Source organism: Euphorbia lathyris, chromosome 2 (genome assembly GCF_963576675.1).
Source record: "Euphorbia lathyris chromosome 2, ddEupLath1.1, whole genome shotgun sequence".
Classification (NCBI taxonomy): domain Eukaryota; kingdom Viridiplantae; phylum Streptophyta; class Magnoliopsida; order Malpighiales; family Euphorbiaceae; genus Euphorbia; species Euphorbia lathyris.
Genome location: NC_088911.1, coordinates 69,305,748 through 69,322,808, shown reverse-complemented (window position 1 = coordinate 69,322,808; position 17,061 = coordinate 69,305,748). Strand labels below are relative to the sequence as shown.

Here is a 17,061-nt window from a genome sequence, read left to right as displayed (position 1 = left end):
ACACTTATGGATTACGCTAGGCCAGGAGTGGCCGGTGTAACAAATAGCATAGTTAGACCCCAAATAAATGCAAACCAATTTGAAATTAAGCCAGCATTGCTCAATATGTTGCAAAATAATGTAACATTTTATGGGTTGCCTAACGAAAATCCTAACACCCACTTGACAAAATTTTTAGAAATTTGCGACACTTTTAAAATACCTGATGTGACTGCCGAAGCAATCAAACTTCGCCTCTTTCCTTTCACTTTGAAGGATAGAGCCAAAGAATGGTTAACTTCTAGGCCAGGCGCAACATTTGAAACTTGGGACCAACTTGCCCAGGCGTTTTTATCAAAATATTTTCCTTTAGCAAAAACCGCAAGAGTCATAAAGGAGTTAACATCTTTTTCTCAAAATGATAACGAAACTCTTTATGAGGCTTGGGAACATTTTAAAGAACTTCAACGTTTATGCCCACACCACCAATTGCCCGGTGCACTTTTAATGCAAACATTTTATAATGGATTAAATCCTACAACTAGAGGTTCATTAGATGTTATGTCGGGAGGGTTATTTATGAAGAAGACATCCGCCCAAGCAAGAGAACTTTTGGAGGAAATGGCAATCAACAGCAGTATGTGGCCCGCAGAACGTGGACATATACCAGTGGCGAAAACCATCATCCTCAACCACATCATCAGTTAAAGGTATAGTGAATCTTGATCCTGGTGCGATGTTACAAGCCCAATTTTCCGCCTTATCGCACAAAATTGATAGGTTTATGGCACCGTGCGATGCTAATGGTAATCCAATCCAAACGGATGTGGATTATGAAGGTATGAGCGAGATTGAACAGGTAAATTTTTTCTAAGGGCAAAACCAAACTAATAATCCTTATTCTAATACCTATAATCCTGGATGGAGGAATCATCCTAACTTTAACTGAAAAGATAATAATAATAATAATGCAAATGCTAATCAAAATCGTACCAACAATTATCAAAATCAATCTAGAGATACGATTAGCACTTTATATTCTAAAATCGACAAATTTATAGATGTTATCGGTGGAAAAATAAGTAATCACGACGATGGTTTTAAACGGATCGAAAATAAATTCGACCAGCTTATTAAAAACCACTCATCTAGCATCCATAATTTGGAGGTTCAAATTGGCCAAATTGCTAAATCAATTCCATCCCGAAAAGAGGGAAGTCTTCCCAGCCATACGGAAGAAAATCCGAAAGAGCATGTAAAGGCTATCACTCTTCGTTCAGGGAAAAATTACTTAGGTCCGGAAATGCCCGGAGATTCGACTTTACCAGGAACTGATTTATCAAAATCCAAAGAAGATACATTAAACACAAAAAGTTCACCAATTGACTCAAGTACAAAAACATTTGTACCCAAACCACCTTTTCCACACAAAGTCCGAAATAAGGACTATGACAAACAACTTTTAACATTTTTGGACAAACTTAAAAATTTGCACATTAATTTGATGTTTATGGATGCAATTACACAAATTCCTAACTATGGTAAGTTCTTAAAGGATTTAATTTCAAAGAAAATTAGTTGGGAAGGAATTTCATCCATTTCGCTAACTGAAGACTGTAGTTCAATAGTGTCAAGCAATTTGCCCACTAAACTCAAAGATCCCGGATGTTTTACTATTCCGTGTAAGTTGGGAGATATTGAATTCCCAAGTTGTCTTTGTGATTTAGGAGCAAGTATAAACTTAATGCCGTTGTCTATTTTTAACAAGTTAGGTTTAGAAGAAGATATCAAACGTATCAATATGGTTTTGCAATTAGCGGATCAAACCACTAAGAGACCATATGGTATAATTTAGGACGTTTTAGTTAAAGTTGACAAATTTATTTTTCCTACCGATTTCGTTATATTAGACTTTGCATATGACGTTAATTGTCCACTAATTTTTGGTAGACCGTTTATGAACACGGGATGTGCTCTAGTTGATGTGTCGAAAGGGAAAGTAGTTTTAAGGATAGGAGAAGATACGATCGAGTTTAATATGAACAAAGCAATGAAATATCCTATGGAGGAATTCCCTTGTATGAAACTTGACTTAGTTGAAGAATGTGTCAATGACATTTTTAAAAAAGAAGAAATAATAGAACCTATAATGGGAGAAGAATTAGAAGATAAGGACCCAGAGCCTTTGATTCGAGAAGATGGACCAATTCCGCCTTCAATCGTAATACCCCCTAAATTAGAACTTAAAGAGTTACCAAACCATTTGAGGTACGCTTTCTTAGGCGAAGACGATTCTCTACCTATAATTATCTCTAACAAGCTAACAAAAGTTCAAGAAGAAAAATTGAAAGAAGTTGTTAGAAATAGGATATGAAGTATGGGATGGCAAATTTCAGACTTAAAAGGAATTAATCCTAGTATTGTAATACACAGAATTCACTTAGAAGAAGATAAGCCACCTAAAGCAGATAGGCAAAGACGCTTAAATCCGAACATGAAAGAAGTAGTCAAAAATGAGATTACTAAACTTTTAGACAATGGAATCATTTATCCTATCTCGGATAGTGAATGGGTTAGTCCAATCCATTGTGTACCTAAAAAGGGAGGCATAACTGTTGTAAGGAATGATGAAGGTGAATTAATACCTAGGCGAACCACCACCGGTTGGAGGGTTTGTATAGATTATAGGAACCTAAACAAAGCAACCAGGAAAGATCATTTTCCTCTACCTTTCATCGATCAAATGATCGAAAGGATAGCCGGTCATGCTTTTATTGTTTTCTAGATGGTTATTCCGGATTCTTTCAAATTTATATTTACCCGGATGACCAAGATAAAACAACTTTCACATGTCCTTATGGAACCTTTGCATATAGGAGAATGCCCTTTGGTTTATGTAATGCACCAGCAACATTTCAACGTTGTATGACTGCAATTTTTAACGATTTCATTAAAGATATCATGGAAGTTTTTATGGATGATTTTTCAGTTTATGGAGATTCTTTCAATGCATGTTTAGGAAATTTAGATAAAGTTTTGTCTAGATGTGAAGAGACGAATTTAGTTTTAAACTGGAAAAAATGTCATTTCATGGTTGACGAAGGAATTGTCTTAGGTCATAAAATATTTGAAAAAGGATTAGAAGTGGATAGAGAAAAAACTTCAGTGATAGAAAAATTACCCCATCCAACTACTGTTAAGGGAGTAAGATCATTTTAGGACATGCAGGTTTTTACAGACGATTTATAAAAAACTTTTCTGTAATTTCCAAGCCACTTACTAATTTGCTTATGAAAGATTCAACCTTTGGTTTTAATGAAGATTGTGTTAAAGTTTTTGAAACATTGAAAGCAGCTTTAGTCAGTGCACCCATAATTGCTAAACCCGATTGGGATTTACCTTTTGAAATCATGTGTGATGCAAGTGACTTAGCCGTAGGATGTGTCTTAGGTCAAAGGAAGGACAAGAAGCTTCATGTTATTTATTATGCCAGTCACACATTGTCCGGTGCTCAATTAAATTACACCACAACCGAAAAAGAAATGTTAGCGGTAGTTTTTACATGTGATAAGTTTAGGTTGTACCTGCTAGGATCTAAAGTTATTATATATACCGATCACGTAGCTTTAAGGTATCTATTTTCTAAGAAAGATGCAAAACCGCGTCTGATTAGATGGGTTTTGTTATTACAAGAATTTGATATAGAAATTAAAGACAAAAAGGGAGTAGAAAACTTTGTCGCCGATCATCTATCAAGACTTGAAGATGAAAACGGTCCCATAGGTGAAACTATCGGTATACGAGATGATTTCCCTGGTGAATATCTCTATCAGATAAAAAGTGTCATGTCACCATGGTATGCAGATATAGCAAATTATCTCGTAGCTAACATTGTTCCATAAGGTTTAGGTTTCCATCAAAAGAAAAAATTCTTTTCCGATATTAAATAGTATTTTTGGGAAGATCCTTTCTTGTTCAAAACGTGTGGTGATGGTATGATTAGGAGGTGCGTTAGCGAAAATGAATACGGGTCTATAATGTCAGAATGCCATTCAAGCTCTTACGGAGGGCATAACGGCGCTAGTAAAACAGTTGCTAGGATATTAGAATGTGGATTCTTTTGGCCTACATTGTTTAAGGACGTTCGTTCATTTATTATTCGTTGTGACAAATGTCAAAGAACCGGGAATTTAGGAAGGAAAGATGAGATGCCTCTCACAAGCATGTTAGAAGTTGAAGTCTTCGACGTGTGGGGGATCGATTTCATGGGTCCTTTTCCCCCTTCTTTTGGTAAAACTTATATTTTAGTAGCCGTAGATTATGTTTCAAAGTGGGTTGAAGCATTTACGACCCCGATGAATGATTCTAAGGTTGTCCTTGAATTTATTGATAATATATTTTGTAGATTTGGAGTCCCAAGAGTTATGATAAGTGATGGAGGTACCCATTTCATAAACCGAAGTTTTGAATCGCTTATGAGAAAATATGGAGTACACCACCGTGTATCAACGCCATACCATCCTCAGTCGAATGGTCAAGCGGAGATATCAAATAGGGAACTCAAGTGGATTCTAGAGAAAACAGTTTCGTCTTTAAGAAGGGACTGGTCTTGTAAACTTAACAATGTGTTATAGGCATACCGTACTGCATTTAAAACACCAATAGGAATGACACAATACCGATTAGTGTATGGGAAAGCATGTCATTTGCCAGTAGAATTAGAGCATAAAGCTTATTGGGCTATTAAAGCACTAAACTATGATTTACAACAAGCAGGTAAGAAACGATTATTCGACTTGAATGAGTTGGATGAATTACAACATTTATCTTACGAAAATGCAAAAATATATATAGAGAAAGTGAAAAAATGGCACGATGCCAAAATTAAAGTCAAAAGCTTTACGTTGGAGATATGTTTCTTTCATACAAGGTACTTAAATATTTGGTAAAATCCAAATAGGAATGAAAAGAGGTCAAAAACGAAGGGAAAACCCTACAAAAGGAGTCAAAGACGACGAAAATCAAACGCACCGAAACGAAGATGAGAAACGAAGTCAGAGACGGAGAAAAACATCCCATGTCGCGACCGAGAATGCTCCATTCTCGGTCGCGACACTCGTCGCCCAGGCATCCCTCCCTTTCGTTCGAAGGCTGAAAAACTGTTTCTCCATTCTCGGCCGAGAATTTCCATTCTCGGTAAGTTCAGAAATTCAGGCAGCACAACATACACTTGTTCGTTTTCAAAGAAGCGCATCCGTTCGATTGGATAAGAACGTCTTTTCGCAGCAGACACGTTCCTTAAACTCGACTCTTCAACATCTATAAATAAAGAGTTGGTTTCAGAGTTGATATATGATTTTTAGAGTTAAGATTTAGTACAGAATTAATGCAGAAATTCCGAGTCAAACGATTCAGAGTTAGAAGTTCGATTATGTAAAAAACAATATGATGTACACACATTGTTTATCAAATAAGTACAAACACAGTAGCATTTAGATTTAGATTAAGATCAGTTTATATTAGTTTACATTCTGGTAGTTGACGAACCATCTCTATTCCGAAGATTCAGCGAGAAGATTAAGTAGCGGATTCGACCCACGAGCCTGACAAACTCTAACGAGGATTGACGACCCGGAACTCTCATGTCGTTTGAATGCTTCCATGCTTTTTATTCTCTGTAAACTTGTATCAAATTCATACTTCATCTAATAAAGTTCATGCAATTCAATAAATTTTTATGTAGCACTTCTGGTAAATGATCCGAAGTGAGTTCTGGTGTTTTCATTAAAACGTAGTTAAATTCAATATCTTTACAAGGAAACTTTGTTGAACACTTAGGCAAATTCATTCTTAAGGACAATATGATCGTTAAGTCGGCTTATCGGAAATAAGTGTTAATTTGGTTAAGGTAGCAATCTAACCCGACCGTAGGAGGATTGTCTGCAGTTCAAAGCCCTTTAATTGAAGGAGTTTACGTTATTACATTTTATAATTTATACAAAGTTTAAAGTTGTTTTCTTTGCTTAATGCAAACGAACACAATTATTCCCTTAATTTAAACACTAAACGTTTCCGTTTTGTAATTCATACTCAAAACAGAATTGATTTCTAACATTCTACGTATCCTAACCTAATTCTTATTCTATCAATTTCAAAACCAATTTTAAATAACGATTATCTATTTACATAAACCTTAAGTCGTATTTAATCTACACATAAATAAGCTTTTGTTGAAAAACGTTCCCTGTGGGATCGATATCTTTTTATTACTACAAGCGAAACCGTGCACTTGCGGAAATCGCTCAACAGTTTACCTTCTTCTAAATGAATCCTATACATTACAATGCTGGGATTAATTCCCTTAAGGTCTGAAATTTGCCACCCTATACTTCCTATCCTATTTCTACCAACTTCTTTTAAACTTTCTGATGACTTGTGGAGAAATTCTGATCAGCTTCCGTCCCTGTGGGGGCGTCGTTGGGTTCGACGGGGGGAAGCTCCGATGCCAAAGTCAGTATGGAAGAACAAGAGAACAAACTAAATTGACAGAGGGTAAGTGAATGTGTACCTTGATAGCCTGAGACATAGGCTATATATAGTCATGAAGTTGTAACCTTCAGTAACTAGAAAGTCTCCATTAATGTTGCATTAATGGCGGTTACTGGTTACCTTTAAGTTGGCGGTTAGCTAATTGATAGCTCATTAATGGTGTTTATTATCGGATCGGCCCAGCCGTTCTAATGGCGGATTGAGTGTTTATGGAGATTCGCCTCATAGGTTCGCCCGCGAGTCTCTTTTGGTGAGTCCTTGGAGATCCGCCCGCCGGATCTCTTTGTTTCAATACGCCGTGGTATTCCCGTATTAGGTGACCAACACGTGGCGTTCTTTAGGCGAATATCCCTTTTGATCCTTGGGATAATATCACAATGTTATCAGAAGCCCCCCCAAAGTTCCCTTAAAGACCTTTAGGGCTTTTGAGCTTCTTTGCGCACCGTCATGATTACCTGCATTAATGAGCACTCTGTTCGATGCTAATCGTGGAGTAACACGTGTAGCAGGCGCACCGCCCGAGAAGAGAGAAGACGCCTTCTTCTTTTTTCCTTTTCTTTTTCTTCCTCATTCGTTCTTCCTCTCCATTTTCTTTTGCGTCTTCTTTGCAGAGCTTCTTCGGAGTTTCAGAATCCTTTGGGCCCTTTTTTCATGTAAGTTCATCTTTTCGTTCTATATATTGTGTTTTTGAATGTTTAGAAGCTCTTCTTCATCCTCCGGGTCAACCTCTGAACTTTTTAATTTGACCTCTCCCTCTGAAATTGTAATTAGTTAGACCTCTTCTTCGTCGGAAAATTCTATTTCCTCCGAAGGTACGATTAACTCCGGTTTAGCTGAGTTGCTCGACTCGGCGTGTAATCGCGGTCGAACTCGTTTAGGTAGTTGTAGTCAAAACCTTCCTGTTCCTATCACCGGTATTGCTCCGGCCATAGATTCTAGGGGATTTTCCGGGATGGTGGCCTCTTCTTCCGCTCCGCCCAGGAAAAAGGCACCTTGTGCGGAGTCTACCTCCTCTCGCATGAGTGCCACGGATCTAGCAGATCTGGCGAGTAGATTCCCATGGATAAATAACTACGAGACCCAACTGGCGGAGGCTCATCAACGACCCGCCTATCCGCCAAGCGGATTCTTGTCTGTGTACTATAGTCACGTAGAAAGAGGATTTCGACTGCCTCTTCCCAAGATGATGGCAGACATCCTTGCTTATTTTGACATTACTGCTAGCCAATTACATCCAAATGGCTGGTTAGATATTGCTTTAGATTGTTATCTTGCCTCGAACTTAGGGGTAATCTACACTCCTCGTATCTTTCGAGCTTTTCATAAACCGTCAAAGCGAAAGTCTGAGTCTTTCCTCACCTTTGCAAAGTTTGGAGTGTACTCGCCATTTAGTGGCAAAATGTCCAACGTCCATTGTTGGGACGAAAAATTCTTCTACGTAAAGATAAACGAGGGCAAATCTCTAGGCTTCCCAACATACTGGAATCCCAAACCTTTGCATATGGTGGGAGATATGCGTATACTGACGAATAGTGATGAGGTAGTGGCGGAGCTCATGAAGAGTGTCAAGGCGGAGGCCTGGACATACGTTGATGCCTTAGACTTCATGATGAATGACATTCCCCTGATTCGTCGAGAAGGGGACAAGTTTATTTACTCAAAGATTGCCCAGTTTGATCAAGGTAACTTTGTGTTTTCTTTCTTTGAACCTTGATCGCTTCATTGTTCTCTTTGGCAGGGGTTTATCTAAGGCCAATCACGCTCTTGCAGAGAAGCGTAGGAAGTTGAAGGAAGATGAGGCTCGTAAGAAATATCACGCGGCGGATCCCCAAAAGGGTGCTGGGAAACGCATGGCTGATACAGCGGCCGATCCGCCTCTGAAAAGGAGGAAGCCTACAGCTTCTGGCGGTCAGAAGTTTATGGCGGATGCCATGAAATCCACCGCGTCCTCGGTGGAAGGGGAACAGGCAAGTTGTTTTTACCTTAATCTTTTTGCCATACTTTGGATCCAAGTTTTGATCCTCTCATCTTTATGCAGATGGCGAAACCTGACCTAGGCGGTTATTGGTTTGCCAAGTATGGTACTAGGGGATCTTTGAGAAATGAATCTATTATCAATGACCTGGACGAGGCCCTAGGTCAGTTGGGCGAGGTACAGAAGAACCAAAATCAGATCCCTGGATCAGCCCATGTTCAAATGGGAAAGATTGAGCTTCTAACGGTTAGTTCCTTCTATCCTTTGGCTATAAGTGATCCCCTTTTAGCAGCTTTCAAATGAACTGTTTTGTCTTAACAGATGTACACTCGCTTACGCGCCATGGAAGCGGAGCTCCTTCAAGGCGTAGCAGATAAGGCTACCATAGAAAAGTTGGAGAAAGAAGTTGCTGACGCCAATGCGAATGCCGCATCCGCCATTGCCCTCAAGCATGCCGAGATCCAAAAGCTAAAGGAGAAAATTGAAGCAGATGCTAAGAAGCATGAGGATGCTTTAGGAGATGCAGAGTACATGGCTGGGGAGCAAGCTTTCTATTACGGCGAACTGATCATGGCGTATTTCCAGTTGGCGTATCCCGAGATTGATTTTACAGATCCGCAGTTCGCCGTTCCGGAACCAGATGATGTTTTCAAATATAACAAAATCCCGGAGATCAAGGACTACCTTCGTGATTATGTTCGAAAATGGATGAAGGGACCAGTCGAAGAAAGCAAGCCTTCCGCCAATGTCAAACTAGTGGATCTCGAGGAAGTACCTCCAAAGGCGGGTGAGGAGCTGATAACCGATGGCACCCTTCTTCCTGAGGGTACACCTTCTGTGGAAAAGGAAGTCTCCTTGGTGGGCATATCTAGAGCTGTTGAGAAGGAAGCTTCTCAGGCAGGTGCCTCAGGTGAGAAGAATGTTAAGAAGAATGCTCCTGTTAATGTTTAGTTTTGCTATTTGTAAAACTTAAGTACAATTGTTTAATCCTTTCGATCGCTATTTATTTTACCTTTACGTTTGCGTAAGTAAATATATAAGCTTTTAGGAGTTATTTTGGAGTAGGTGGCTAGCCATACTCCATTGTGAGAACCTTTGTGAAGGTTTGAAGCTGTTTTATTCCTTTAGAGGAAGTAAAGCTGCCTTTAGGGATCAACTTGCTACCTATCTTTGAGGTGAAGCGATCCGCCTTTAGGACTTGTGAACCCGTCTTTGGGAAGGGTGTAGGAGAGTGTAAAGACCTTGCGTCCAAGGAATGTTTTAACTCTATCTCGAATGGTGATCATCTACAGATGGATCCGCCCATGAGATTGTTCTCCTATCTTTGATGAGAAAAAAGTAGCTATGAGATAGCAGTACTTTTCAATGTGGGAAGCGTTGATGCCCCCCTTCTTTTTGAGACTGGAATATTTATATTGCTGCAAGAAAATACTTAAAAAGAATATGGACAATAGAACAATTGCTTTTTATTGATAGAAGATACGCTTTATTACAGCAAGCGGGTCTCATATGTGAGCCTCATTAAAACCTTTAATAAGAAAAACCTCATGGGAAAAAAGCTTATTAAAGGAAAAAGAGTACTCAAGACCTTTGTTTACATTCTATTTTCTGGCGAAGTATTTGCGGAGATTTTGGAGATTCCAAGTGCGCGGCAATGTATTTCCTTCCATGTCTTGAATCTTAAATGTGGCGAACCCAATCTTGTCCACTATTCGATATGGACCTGTCCAGGTGAGCCCTAGCTTGCCCTTCCCTTCTCTAGATTGGATTTTTTCGGCCTTACGGAGCACGAGATCTCCCACATTCAGGTCTACAAGTTTGGCGTTTTTGTCATGATAAGCTGCGATCCGCTGCTTGTATGCCGCCATACGTACATATGCTTTGTCTCTCCTATCCTCCACTTGATCAAGACTTTCTTTCAATCTCTGACTATTTTCATCCTCGCAATAGAATGAAATTCTGTCACTAGGAACCAATATCTCGACTGGGATTACAGCTTCCACACCATGAGAAAGGGCGAATGGGGTTTCGCCCATGGCCGTTCGAGGAGTAGTACGATATGCCCATAAGACGCTCGTTAACTGATCTGCCCATTTCTTATCATGCTCACCCAGTCTTTTCTTTATTCCCTTTACGATTGTCCGATTCGTGACTTCGGTCATACCGTTGGATTGTGGGTAATATACGGAGGCGAATCTGTTTAGAATGCCCAATTTCTCACAAAAAGCTTTGAACTCACCACAGTTGAATGCGTTCCATTATCAGTGATGATCGTGTGCGGAACTCCGTATCTTCCCATAATATTATCTTTGACGAACTCAACCATTCGTTCAGCATTGATGGAGGAGACAGCTTCAGCCTCTACCCATTTGGTGAAATGGTCTACTACCACTACCACGTACTTCCTCTGTCTACGAGTAGGGGGAAATGGTCCTACAATGTCAATTCCCCAGACAGTAAAGGGTCATCCTTCGATGATGGGCCTCTAGAGATGTTTGGCAGTATGAGATTCATTCGCATGAATCTGACAACTATGGCAAGATTCCACCAGTTTCTGTGCATCTCCGCTGTGGGCCAATAAAATCCTGCTAGCCTAGACTTCTTCAAGATGGAAGCGGATGCCTCATGGGCTCCACATGCCCCCTCGTGCAGCTCCTTGAGAACCTGTTGTCCCTCTTCTGGCAAAATGCATTTTAACCAAGGGTGGCTAAAAGATTTTCTGTAGAGGCAATCATTTATCATGGAGAAATAAGCCGCTTTCCTCACTATCCGCCGAGCTTCCTCCTTGTCCATAGGTAGTGCTCCATCTAACAGATACTGGCGGATGGCCGACCTCCAATCACCTTCTACTGTCGTGAGTAGGGATACTTCCTCCGAGGCGAAGGCCGGAGCTGCTTTAACTTCGAATGGACATTGTGGATCCGCCTAGTTCTCCTTGCTGGAAGCCATTTTAGCTAGATGATCCGCTTTAGTGTTTGATCCGCGAGGTACATGGATCAACTCCCATTTAGTTTCTTTGGCTTCAAGGTGATCCAGCAATTTTTTAACTTCAGCAACGTATTTGGCCAAAACGTCATCCTTTACCTCGTAATTTTTGATCACTTGGTTGACCATCAACTTGGAGTCACTATAGATCACGATCCGCTCGGGAGTGATTTCTTTCAGCAGACGCATTCCCAATATTAAGGCCTCGTACTCCGCTGCATTGTTGGTTGCAATAAAATCCAATTTTGCTGCGTATCGTAGTTTTATATATTGAGGACCTGTGATTACGATGCCTATACCAGCTCCATCTACCGAGGAGGCTCCATCTGTATACATCGTCCATTCTTCGACTTGAGATTTAGGGAGGTTCACCCCTTCTTCAGTGAATTCATTCACAAAGTCTGCCAAGACTTGACTCTTTAAGGCTGACCTGCTCTCGTATCGTACATCAAATTCTCCAAGGCGGATTGCCCACTCCATCAATCTCCCTAAAGTCTCCGGCTTTTGCAATACCTTCCTCATTGGTATATTCGTTCGAACTATAACAGTATGAGCCTGGAAGTAAGGCCTAAGGCGGATTGCCGTGGTGACAACAGCCAACGCCATTTTATCAAGCTTGGAATATCTGGTTTCAGCATCCTTTAATACTTTGCTCACGTAATAGATTGGATACTGCTGGCCATCCTCTTCCCTTATCATGACCGTGCAAACAGCTTTATCTGTAACCGAGACATACATGTAAAGATTCTCACCTTTCAAGGGTTGGCTCATCAAGGGCGGTTCTGTGAGAAACCGTTTGATTCCTTCGAAAGCTTTTTCGCAATCCTCATTCCATTCAAACGCTTTTTGCTTCTTGATTACCTCATAAAAGGGCTGACATCTACGGGCCGAACATGAGATAAACCTGCCCAAGGCTACGATCCGCCCGTTAAGGCATTGCACTTACCTGATGTTCCGTGGCGCTTGCATCTCCAGAACGGCCTTAATATTGTCAGGATTTGGGCTCACTCCTTTCTGGCTAATCATGAATCCCAAGAACTTTCCATACGTTGCACCAAAGGTACATTTTTTCGGGTTCAGTTTAATATTGTGACGTCGGAGTACGCCCAGTACCTCCCTTACATCGTCTGCATGTTTTTCCACAGTGGTACTCTTGATGATCATGTCATCCACATAGACGGAGTAGTTATCACCTTTACTTTCCGCGAATATTTTGTTCATCATCCGTTGATAGGTTGCACCTGCGTTCTTAAGCCCAAAGGGCATGACTTTGAAGCAATAAGTGGCTTGGTGAGTCACGAACGAGGTCTTGATTCTATCTGAAGGCTCCATTGGGATTTGGTGATAACTTGACTTTACGTCTGTGAAGGAGTACATAGCGTGTCCTGCGGTTCCATCTACTAGGATGTCAATACATGGCAAAGGGTAGTTGTGTTTGGGACAGGCTTTGTTGAGATCTGTAAAGTCAATACACATGCGGTATGATCCGCCTGCTTTCTTGACTAGAACTACATTCGCCAGCCATTGTGTATAAAGTACCTCTTCAATGGCATCCGCCCGCTGGAGCTTGGCGATTTCTTCCTCTATCACCTTCTGCCTTTCAAGGCCATGGTTTCTCCGTTTTTGGGCAACCGGAACCGCATCTTTGTCGATGTTGAGTTTGTGAGTGATCACATCTGGACTAATCCCAGGGAGGATCTCATCTTTCCATGCAAAGACGTCTTCTGCCTCATGGAGAACCTTGGTGATTGCTTCTTTAATTTCTCCCTTGAGCCCTTTAGCCATTCGTACCTGTTTTTCATCCGCCATGAGGTACATCTCCGTTTCGCCCAAGGCCATTGTGACCAGTTCTTCCTCGTCCTCATCCTTAGACTGTGGGTGAATCATTAGTGATGCTGAATATGTCTCCTGAGCCACTTTTTGACTTCCTCTGATCATTACACCTCCCTTGGCCGTGGGGGATGTAAAGAGTTAGGTGGCGTATAGAGATAAGAGCTGTCGCCTCAGAAATAAAGGGCCGCCCAAGGATGATATTGTAGGCTAACTGGCCATCCAGGATGGAGAACTCCAGATCGCCCTTCCAGGCTTGATCTTCGTCAGCTAATTCACAGTCTAATGTTACCTGGCCCTTTGTTTGAATGGTGTGTCCTGTGACTCCTAGGATATCCACTATAGTGGTTTCCACTTGGATTGGGTCGACTATAAGCTTAGCAAATGCTCCTCTTGTGATGACATTGCACGAACTCCCGGTATCGATCATCACTCTTTTCATCTCCCAGCCTTCCACCATCATAGTAATGACCAAGGCATCCGCATAAGGAGAGATCTCTGGGCCAACATCTGCAAAAGGGCGATTAATTGATGCCCTGTCAAGAGCAGTGGTCTTTACCTTTTTCAGTACAGGTTGGTACCCAGGTCCGCCTGCTATGACATTGATGGTCCTTTTTCCTTTCTTCTTCGGATCATCGTAAATTTAGTCAAACCTTACGTAAATTATGTCTAAAAATAAAAGATTTACATAAAATTCATAGGTTTTACATAAAACTCTATTTTTCACAAGGTTTATGAATTTTTTCTCCAAAAATAACTAGGTTACATAAACTTAGTCAAATTTTACGTAAATTATGTCTAAAAGTAAAATATTTACGTAAATTTCAAAGGTTTTACGTAAACCTCTATTTTTCACAACGTTTATGAATTTTTTCTCCAAAATAACATGTTACATAAATTTAGTCAAACTTTACGTAAATTATGTCTAAACATAAAAGATTTACGTAAATTTCAAAGATTTTACGTAAGACCTTATTTTCCACAAATTTTGTGGATTTTAACTCCTAAAATAACAAGATTACGTAAATTTAAACCAATTTTATGTAAATTATACCTAAAAATAAATGATTTACGTAAAGTTCCAAGGTTTTACGTAAAATTCTATTTTTCACAAGGTTCATGGATTTTTTGTTCTAAAATAACAAGGTTACGTAAATTTAGTCAAACTATATGTAAGTTATATCTAAAAATAAAATGTTTACGTAAAGTCCAAAGGTTTTACGTAAGACCCTATTTTCCACAAAGTTTGTGGATTTTAACTCCTAAAATGATAAGGTTATGTAAATTTAAACCAATTTTATGTAAATTATATCTAAAAATAAAAGATTTACGTAAAGTTCCAAGTTTTTATGTAAAATTCTATTTTTCACAAGATTTATGGATTTTTTGTTCTAAAATAACAAGGTTACGTAAATTAATCAAACCTTACGTAATTTATGTTTTAAAATAAAATATTTACGTAAAGTTCAAAAGTTTTACATAAAACTGTATATTTTACAAGGTTTGTGGATTTTTTCTCCTAAAATAACAAGATTACTTAAATTTAGTCCAACTTTACGTAAATTGTGTCTTCCTAAAATCACAAGGATATGTAATGTAAATATTTTTCGTTCAAATATTAATAAAAAATAAATTTATTTGTTAATTAATTTATATTTTATTTATAAATTTATCTAACTATTAACACTAAATGATTTTAATAAAAATCAAATATTTTACTTGAAACTCGATTTTTTGGGATGTTATTATTTTACTTTTTTTGTAGTATAACAACTTTACGTAAATCCAGTCTTATTTTACGTAAGTCCTCTACTAATAGTCTTAATTTACGTAAATTACGTTTATTAGTAGAGGATTTACGTAAAATTGAAATATTTTACGAAAACCTTATTTTCATGAAGTTAGATATTTTGTTTTTTTTTAAAATAACAAATTTATGTAAATTAAGTCTCACTTCACGTAAATTTACACTAAATGCGGTTTAAAGTGCCTCTAGTACTGATTTTCAAACAGTTAGAAGAAAATAGTTACTGGCCATTAATGCGTAAACGTCATAATGTCACCGATGAACCGTTTCTTTCTCGAATTTTTAAGGTCAACGGTCATATTTTACCGACAAAACTAAATTCCTAGTCAGTATTGTTAAAAAAATAAATTTTAGAGATTATAATGTCACAGTGGTTTTCACTTTGTCAGGCACCGTTGGATCTAAGCTTGTTAAATCTTAACCTTAGGATGATTTTAATGACCAGGTGAATTTGTTATTGTCAATATTAAATCCATTTAGTAAATCACTGACCAGGTGAAAACTATTGTAATGTCAATATATTGTCAATTGTAGCAAACAAATTATAACCATATATTCATTCAAAAACTACGAGTACAATCAACAATCTATGTAAGAAGTACAATCAACAATCTGTTCAACAATCTATTCAAGATGTACAATCAACAATCTATGCCCTTGTCTTGGCACTAATATTATCAAAAATTAGAACTAAAATTAATAACCTTATGACTATAATTAGAAATACATGTTTAAGAATGCCATTAGAAATCAACCTCAGTTTGTTTTTTGTTCAAGAAAGTGTGGTGGTGACACTAGTACAAAAAGGGCTTAGCAACAGTTTTTTTTGCCTTTAGGGTCAATTTTTAAACCGTTGCCAATAAGAGTGAATGCCATTTCTGGCAACGGTTTTAAAACGGACACCAAAAATCTTACTTATGGCAACGGTTGTTAATTAAAACCGTTTCCAATGACTGTCAATGGCATCGTTTTTTTGGCAACGGTTTAGAAAAAATCGATGCCACTAGTAAGATCTTTGGCAACGGTTTAGTAAAAAAAACTGACGCCAAAGATCAATGCTTTCCAAAACTACATTATTATCATCATTATTATTATTATTATTATTATTGGATTGAAGGAAGCTACATTATAATTATTAGCATAAAAAACAAAAGAACAAAAATAAATAATATTAAATAAGCAAAAAATCTTCTCCAAATGATCACCATCACCATATGAAAAGTGTGCATGACATCCAAATAATGATAATGGAATTAATAAAAAAAAGTTGCAAATAATACAGATTCAGCATCTCAGCATTTACAAAACAATAGCTCAACAAACTTGCCAAGCAATGGCATCTATGTAATAGGTCTCGTAGCTTGATTTCACAGCAAAAGAACCCAGCCGACAGCTACTTCATATCATGTTGAAAACTTTCACAACATACCAGTAGACCAAACCACACTACAAAAAAATGCCCTTTATCGACAGAATGTTTCTAATCTAGCGACGGTAATAACCGTCAGTACAAATATTAGCAACGGTTATAATAACCTTCGGAAAAGTGTTGTAATTGCTTCCGTTGCTAGTGTTAGCGACAGTTTTACTGAGGCGGCAGGGTAAGATTTTTTAATGGAGACGTTTTTCTACTGGCGGTTTAAACCGCCTCTACGACAGTTTTCAAATGCTTACATAAAATGAGGTACGACCAGAAATTTGTCCGTAATCCATCGGTAAATGTTAATACCTTTTTAAATTTTACCGACGGTAACTTCCTAATCAGTATACAATTTTACTTTTTTTTAATTACAGCCCTAGGTAGCAAAAAGCTTATAAACATACATCATTTCATTTAAAAAAATATTAGTACACTAGGCACCAATGTTGGGAAAATTAAAACTGAAATTAATGAAAAAATCTGGAAACGGAAATACATTGTGTCAAGCTATTACAG

The 17,061-nt window shown here is 38.5% G+C and overlaps 1 non-coding gene across 1 annotated transcript; it reads right to left on the bottom strand.

Annotated features, from left to right (window-relative positions):
- Positions 1 to 363: 363 nt before the first annotated feature.
- On the bottom strand, positions 364 to 470 carry LOC136221235 (small nucleolar RNA R71). The gene has a single exon (XR_010685013.1). It is a non-coding gene; the product is annotated as a small nucleolar RNA R71 (small nucleolar RNA).
- Positions 471 to 17,061: the final 16,591 nt, after the last annotated feature.